The sequence below is a fragment of the Grampus griseus genome (genome assembly GCF_964374135.1).
Source record: "Grampus griseus genome assembly, chromosome: 13".
NCBI lineage: Eukaryota > Metazoa > Chordata > Mammalia > Artiodactyla > Delphinidae > Grampus > Grampus griseus.
This window is the reverse complement of record NC_139007.1, coordinates 83495616-83503632: the sequence shown is the minus strand read 5'-3', so window position 1 is coordinate 83503632 and position 8017 is coordinate 83495616.

Here is an 8017-nt window from a genome sequence, read left to right as displayed (position 1 = left end):
CAAGATCTTACGGGTGAGAACAGTGGTTCCTGCATTGGGCACGCTCTCTGCAGCTCCCACGTGCTGCTTTGCGAATAACTGAACACTGGGAAGAGGAATGCCTCATTTAGCGTCTGAAATTTCCTCTAGGAAATATCTGACTAGGATCCGCTTGACCTCAGCTCCACCCTCCAAGGCAGTAGGGACTCCATCCTTCACTTGCTCATGCATCCCTTCCCTCAGTGGCTTCTAGGCAGCATCCTGCTGGGGACGCCGCATCTCCCGCTCCCCAGCCCACACTCCCCAGCTCCAGCTGCCCGGGCCAGCCCTCTCCGCCAGTGCCACCCATAACTCTCGGCCAGAATCACCAACAGCTGTCTCCCCAAAATATCCCTACAAGTTGCCTCAACTATATATATTTCATTCAGGAAGGCCGCCCAAAGCAGGGCTATAGGCAGGAGGGCGGAGGCCAGCGAGGCCACCGTGAGTCACCAGGCAAGCGCGCCTGAGAGCCTCGGGCCTTGGGTTTGGGTGGCGGTGGTGTGAGCTGCGCGGGAGGCAGCTCCGTGGTGCCTGTTAATTGGAACGAGCTTGGAACCACTCCGCGGGGCTCCCTCGGGATATGGCACCATCCCTGCCCTGCGCCCCTGCGGAGGAACGCATTTCCCAAAACTGTCCTATTGTCCCCCTCCTCCCCGCCCCACCCCCTTCGGTGGGCTTTGCAGGCGGAGCCCCTGGGCAAGGAGGGCCCTGTAGCTGGGGCTGCTTTACTCTCAGGTACTCATCAGACCTATTTATAGCCCCAGTTAGGGATTCAGCTTCGGGAGAGCTCCGCTAAAAGACCGCATTAACCAGCCCTCAAGCAGAAAGCTCTCACAAAGCTTTTGAGCTCATAACCACTTGGCCATGTTACGAGCTGCCGGCGTGTTAACTTTCAGAAAATGAAAATATTCCGAGTGCTGGCGTTCCGGCCCTTTGCCCACCTGGGCGCTGATCCCACGGGGGGACAGGCCTCCGTCACCGTCACTTGGGGCCCTTTCCTCTGTCCTCACTGGGCAGCGTCTGTGAGGACCGTGTGGATGATGACAGCCCAGCTGGCTCGCCAGGAGGAAGGGGGCTCGGGAGCAGCTCTGGTGACTGACTGTCCGACTGTCCCGAAGTCCAAAGCCCTGGGGGCGGGGGTGGGGGAGGGGGGAGCCCCAGCAGGAGGAGGGAAGGTGTGTGGCCGGGAGAAGGGACCTGCTTATGCTGGACTTCAAGCTGGAAGAAACGTAGTTTGAACAAGTCTCCTGCTGGATAATTGTCACTGGAAAGTAGGCATTTCAGGGTATCCCTAAAGTTGAAGGGCACCGTTGCCGTGGACTTGGTTCTTCCATGCCTCCCCGAGCGGTTAGGGGTGAAGACCTCTCACAGGGCTTTGCTCTTTCTTTCTGCGCTTCCACCTCGAGCTTCCCACCCGCCAGCTTCACAACATCAGCTCTTAGTTTTAGGGAGGTTTTGATGTGACATATGCAGCACGCCCCGCCTGCGGGGCGCTCGGGCTGACTCACCTGTCCTCTCCCCGTCTCCTGGGGCGGGACACCGGGAGGCCTGGGCCGCAGCTGCTGGACTCCTGGAGGATGGGGAAGGGGCGGGGTGGGCCTGAGGCCGACCCAGTGCCCCGGCCCCCGCCCCGCCTGCAGGGGCCAGGCCTCGCGGGTGCCCCGGCGGCCAAGGCTTGGCTGCCCGCCCCCCACCCCCCCACCCCCCGACCCCCCGGGCCCTGCACGCCTGCGTCACGTGGAGGGTCCCAGCGTGCCGCTGGCCACATCTGCACTTTAAAAACAGTCCGAGGAAAGGTCCGAAAGGCATGTTTGCGGCACCTCGAGCTTAGTACTCAAGCTTGTTGAGAGCCTGTGTGCTCGTGAGTCGGAAGTGGCTCTGCCTGGACGTTACCTGCAGTGCTGTCACGCATGCCCTGTAAATGGACACCAAGCAGCAGAGTGACCTGGGCTGCTGGGGGCCCCCGTTAACGGTCAGGGGCAGGGAAGAGAAGAAATGGTTCTTTCTCCTGAGCGCCCCCGATCGGTGACCGGCGCGGTGCCGGCGGGAGGTCTGAGGCCTGGGCGCTTCGCTCAGCTTCCCACCCTCTAATGGTGGCGCTGCTGGAGCTGGCCGAGGCTCTGCCGCATCTGCAATCTGAGCTCTCCTGGCCCAGTCCCGCTTCCTTCCCTCTCCTCTCTTACAAGCCTAACCCCCAGTAAACCTCTTGCTCCCCCTTCTCTGGAGGCTAAAGGACCCTCCCGACCAGGAGCCCAGGTGGGAATGGGTTTGGAAGTCGGAACCGAGCAAAGTCGTTCCCAGCCCCCGATGTACTGCAGATTAAAAGTCATCTGAATTCTTTACGGGACCCCAAGCATGGCCTCAGGGAGGGAGGGGGGCTGCAAGACTGAAAAAAAGGACGAGGTGGGGATGCAGAAGAGACAGGCCTGCAGAGGAGCACCTGAGGTCACGGAGGGGGAGACCAGGCAAGGAAGGATGAGTGAGCCTGGAAGGAACGGCTGACTGGGAGCTCGGGCCTGGGTGGGGCCCCTCTCCTCCTGTTTCCATCCTGCAGTGCTCGGGTCGGGATCTGAACACACACCGGGGAGCTTCCCGATCGGCCTGGGGAAGTCGGTTGACATCTGCACCTGGGCAGTTTGCTGGGAGCTTGGCCCTGGAGGAGGGGCCCCGAGGGACAGTTCGCCCCCCTCTCCCAAGTGGGTGGGGCTGGTTGGTGGCAGGACCAGGAGGTCGCACAGAGAGTTTAATGACAGGGGACAGATGTGCTTTTAGGAATCTGATGTTTCTTTCTATGTCCGATAGACGGTGGGTGATTAATAAAGAAAGTGGAGAATTTCTTCTACATGGCAAACCAGTGTATTTCAATTTATACCTGAGAGCCTCATGTACGGGTGTCACTCACTCTGTGTAGCTTGTGTCATCATGAGTTGTTATGAATAAAATAGCTTTAAAGATGCGCCAGAAGAGTTGGGACTTAAAGAATATATGATGGATGGACCTAGAGATTCTTGTACTGAGTGAAGTAAGTCAGACAGAGAAAGACAAAATCATATGATATTGCTTATATGTGGAATCTTAAAAAAGGCTACAAATGAACTTATCTACAAAACCGAAGTTGGGGGAGGGTGCAGGGGAGACTGGGATTGACATATACACACTGCTATGTAAAAAAGAGATTACTAATAAGGACCTACTGTAGAGCACAGGGAACTCTACTCAATACTCTGTAATGGCCTACATGGGAAAATAATCTAAAAAAGAGTGTATATATGTATTTGTATAACAGATTCACTTTGCTGTACACCTGAAATTAACACAACATTGTAAATCAATTATACCCCAATAAAAAAATTTTTTAAATAAATAAAAGGTATATGATGGATCATTTTAGAAAGGAAACTTCTGAAGAAGGCACCGAAAACCTACCGGTTAAATGAGTAGCTGCTTTATCTATTGTTGGAATTTAAACTTGGATGCAGCATATTTCTATCGATAAGAACAGCAGAGACATAATTTTCTTTTCTTTTTTTATTTTATTTTTTCAGAGACGTAATTTTAGAAGAGATGGCCGACTCTGAAATATCCCAGATATTACATCCTCCAACTGTAAATACTTTCCAAATAGTGTATTTGTGAGCGAGAGCCCAGCTTCCCCTTGAACCACCAGCCTTTCAAGCCAAGAGCTAGAACTAGCAGGTTTGACCTGAACCCCGAGCAGGTGACAAAGGTTAAGGAACAATGCAGTTCAGGTGGCCTGGCCCTGCCTTCAGTGTCACCGTCTACAGGTGGGCACAGGGAAGTGGTCCCTATTCCCTTGAGGAGTGTGGCCTCCGGGCTCTCCGTGGGCTCCTCTCCCCTCCTCATTCCCTGCCCTACTCACTAGAAGCTGGGAAGGAGGGCGGATCTGTCAGTCAGATGGGCAGATGGGCAGCAGTGGTCAAAGGCAGCTTAGTTCAGAACGTGAAGGATGCTTAATCTTCCAGATCCAGACCAAGCATGGCAGACAGATTTCATTTCTGTGTCAACACCTGATGACCCCAGGTGCTGCCTGCGGTGCTGACGGAGGGGACTTCAAGGACACCTCCAGGCCTGTAGGGACCAGCCCCCTCTAACTGATTGATCGTGCCAGCTGCGGGTGCGGGAACGCAGCCCAAGAACACGTGTCTCTTGTATCTGTCTTCCTGGCAGGCATCGCTGGTTTCCTGTCTGCACAGAAGTTCCTCCACTCAAGTGGGAAAGTCGAGCAATCCCCATGGGACTCACCCTGCTTCTTTACAGTCACCCTCTCTGTCTTCACGAGCTTGTGCATTTTGTGTTCACAGATCTGCAATTCCAGATGATTCATCCCACCGTGAAATGCTGAGCAGGGTGGGGAGAGGTGGACTTGCTCAGAACCCAGGGGACATCGGGGTCCAAGTGCAAGTGGTGGCTTCAGTGTCAGCAAACCAGGTGAACGGCTTCTGAAACGACTTCGAAGGCCCCAAACATCCACCACACCCCCAGTCTTCCTTCACGGATGCAGAAAGCTCCAAGATGAGTGTGTCATCGCTTGTCCACCCAACATGGACTGATCTTCCCTCCTACCTCACGCTGGTGTCGATTTTGACCGGGGCTGGGGAGCAGGGAATGGAGATAGGAAAAGGAGGGTTCCGGTGAGGCTGGGGATGGAAATGCAGAAGGGGATGATGGGGAAGGGGCCAAAGGCAGACTTTGCTGGTCAGGGGTTCAGTTGTATCCCCAAAAGTTAGGTTGAAGTCCTAACCACCAGTATTGTGAATGTGACTTTATTTCAGACTAGGATCTTTGCAGTTGTCATCAAGTAAAGATGAGGTCATTAGGGTGGCCCTAACCCAATATGAGTAGGGTCCTTATAAGAAGAGAAGACAGAAACACACAGAACGCCATGTGACCACAGAGGCAGAGGCTGCAGTGGTGTTGCCACAAGCCAAGGACACCTGGGGCCACCAGAAACTGGAAAGGCAAGGAAGGATCCTCCCCAGAGGCTTCGGACAGAGCATGGCCCTGTCAACACCTTGACTGCAGACTTGTGGCCTCCAGAACTGTGGGAGAATAGATTTCTGTTGGTTTCAGACCCCCAGTTTAGGGTACTTTGTAACGGTGGCCCTGGGAAGTTGATACAGCCTGTTTCACCCATTCCTAAAAACTGATTCATCATTATGATAAATCCCAGAGATTACCATGATCATATATGGGAGGTACGGTTTTCTCAGCCACAGAATAAACTATGGGCCAGAAAAAAAGAACGTTGGCCTGCGGTCCATCCGCAGCAGGGGCTAGCTGTGCGCGCAGGTCCTGAGGGACCAGATGGGGGCCAGAGCCGAGCTGCCTGGAGGTCAGCACCACCGAGAAAGGACCAGACTTGTGTGGAAACAACTGGCCTGGATGGCCAGGGAGACGCAGCAGCAATAAAAGAAAAGAGACGCGTGTGTGAGGCCTGTAACTCAGCAGATGCGAGAGCTCTGGAAAAGCGGGCGAGGCGGAAATAAAAAGCAGGCTCCAGTCTGTGTTCCAAGAAGTTACAGCTGAAATCAAAGCTTGACCACACATGGCAGAGGAAGAGCTGTGGGACCGGGCAGACCTGAGGGAAATGTCGGGGTCCCCTGTCGCGTGCTCCAGCAGCAAGGACAGAATGAACCACCTGTCAGGAATTCGGCGTCTGGGTTTAGGACAATTGTAGGAACTGATTCTTCAGAATTGCTCAGAATGACAGCAACAGCAGCAGCAGGAAATTTGGAAATCAAAGGGTCTGTATCCCAAAGCAACAGTATGTGTGGCTCAGGAATCCCTCTGTCACCTCGGAGACATGGCAGTGGAGCCGTGGTTCTCATAACTTGGGGTTGGCGTGAGCTGCCGGCTCTGGGGCTGCAGGAGAGCTAAAAGGAGAGCTAGGCTGGCGGCTGACACGTTGGCAGCACACCAGGACAGTTCACGTGGCTGCATGGAGCCCGTGGCCCGAGAGGATCAGATGAGACCGTTCCCATGTCTCAGGGTTTGTGTCGGAACTTGACGAAAGGTAAATAGCAGACAACACTCAGCAGCCCAGGAGGGTCCTCTGAACATCAGTGATTGGAGGGTCTGCCCTGGGAGCAGAGACTCACCACCATCTCAAGGGCACGGCTTTTTAAGTCTGGCTTTGGCAACGGCAACTTAGCAGGATACAAAGGGAGAATCATCCCCGAGTCTTCAAATTTATCTCACTTCCACTCTTTGACCAAAGTACAACTGGTGAAGCCTTCATTTTCCTTCTCTCATTTGGAAAATGGTATTATTACATATGAATTTAAAATGAAGATGGATAAATTTGAGTTACGGAAAAAATCCCTCTACATCAAAACTTTCCAGTAACAAAAAGATCTATTTCAAGTGATTCCTGGGATGTCAAAATCCCTCTATAAAATAAGAATGAGAACATTTCACTGGCGTTTATTAAATCCCTGTATCAAGTAAAATCAATACATGTGTACTTAGTGGTAATTATGACAACAGGGAAACAAAACTTTTAAGACAATATGGACGTATATGATTATATGGAATTAAAAACCACAATGTTGTAAAACCCAAGTAACCAGAATACACAAGATAGAAAGAAGTTGTACAAACAATTTCGGGAGGATTGCGGGGCAGTGGGGACTGTCTGAAGTCAGGGCTGGCATTTTCTAGCTTTGTGAGGTTGGCTAAAATACGTGAGTGTTAGAGGCACTATTTTCCCAACTATAAAATGGGTGTAATACTACCTTATAAGGTTGTGGTAATGAAGTCATCCAGCATGGAGCTCGGCACAGAGTAATAACAATGATGGTGAATAATAATAATGTGGTCACAGTAAGTCTACTTGTAATAAATGCAGAGATTCAAGGTGACAGATACATAAAGGGCCCTTAAATCTCCAAGCACATATGGATCCTTAAAAAATGGTCAAAAGAGTTCACAGTTTACGGAAGTGGAAATAAAAGTTAATGAATGAATTCAATGAATACTAGAGATAAAAAAAAACCTTTACACATTAAACTCACTAGTAAATAAGAAGAAAGTAATGCAAATATCAAATACCATTATAATAACAGAGATGCTGGTGAAACTACAGTTAACTAGGAATATCCAGAAATTTCTAAGTACAAATTTGTTTATTATTTAGGAAGACAATTTAGTAATTGTTATCAAGAGCCATAATATTCTACAGTTTGATCCCATAATTCTGTTCCCGAGAATGAAATTATTCAAATTAAGAGGAAGTTATAATGAGACATGTAGGTAAATTATAAAAATTAAAAAATCCAATAATACAGCAACGGTTACTTTGTCATAGAATAGTAACTCCATAACATATTATGTGGTGATTAAAAAATGACAGAGGGTCTACAAAAGAGAGGGCATATAAAATTATGTCAAGTAGGATGCAATATATTGAAGTAACTGAAAATATTAAAAAAATAACATCAATATATGTGGATACAGATGAAAGGAAGCTATAAAGAAATGCAGTTCATTTTATGCTGGTAAAGGGATTTGGATATAATTATTTGTGTATTGTTTTATTAATAAATATATACTGAAATATATATAACTGTCTTAATTTCTCCATGTTACCTGTTAACGCCTCATGATTCATTTTGTATTGACCAGTATTAGGGTATAAAAATCCAATTCAGGGATTCAGTTGAGAGACAAGCAAGCTACGTGCTCTCTGGGGCATCTCCTGACTCAATTGAGAAATACCGGCTGAGCACGTGTATACGTCTCTCTAAAGACAACTTTACTCAAGGTTGGCATGTGGTTCCCTGACACTCTCTTTCATGTTATTATAAGAACTCCAACCTCTTAAACTGCTAAATCACTCTCTATTATACCTCAAAACGCTTCAAAAGTCACTTAGGAAAGCAGCAAATAACTAGAAGAATATTATACACGACGGAACTAGCCAAATAGAAGTGTTTGGTCATTCATCTGTTCTGTGGTTTTGGAGGACCCCTCTGAG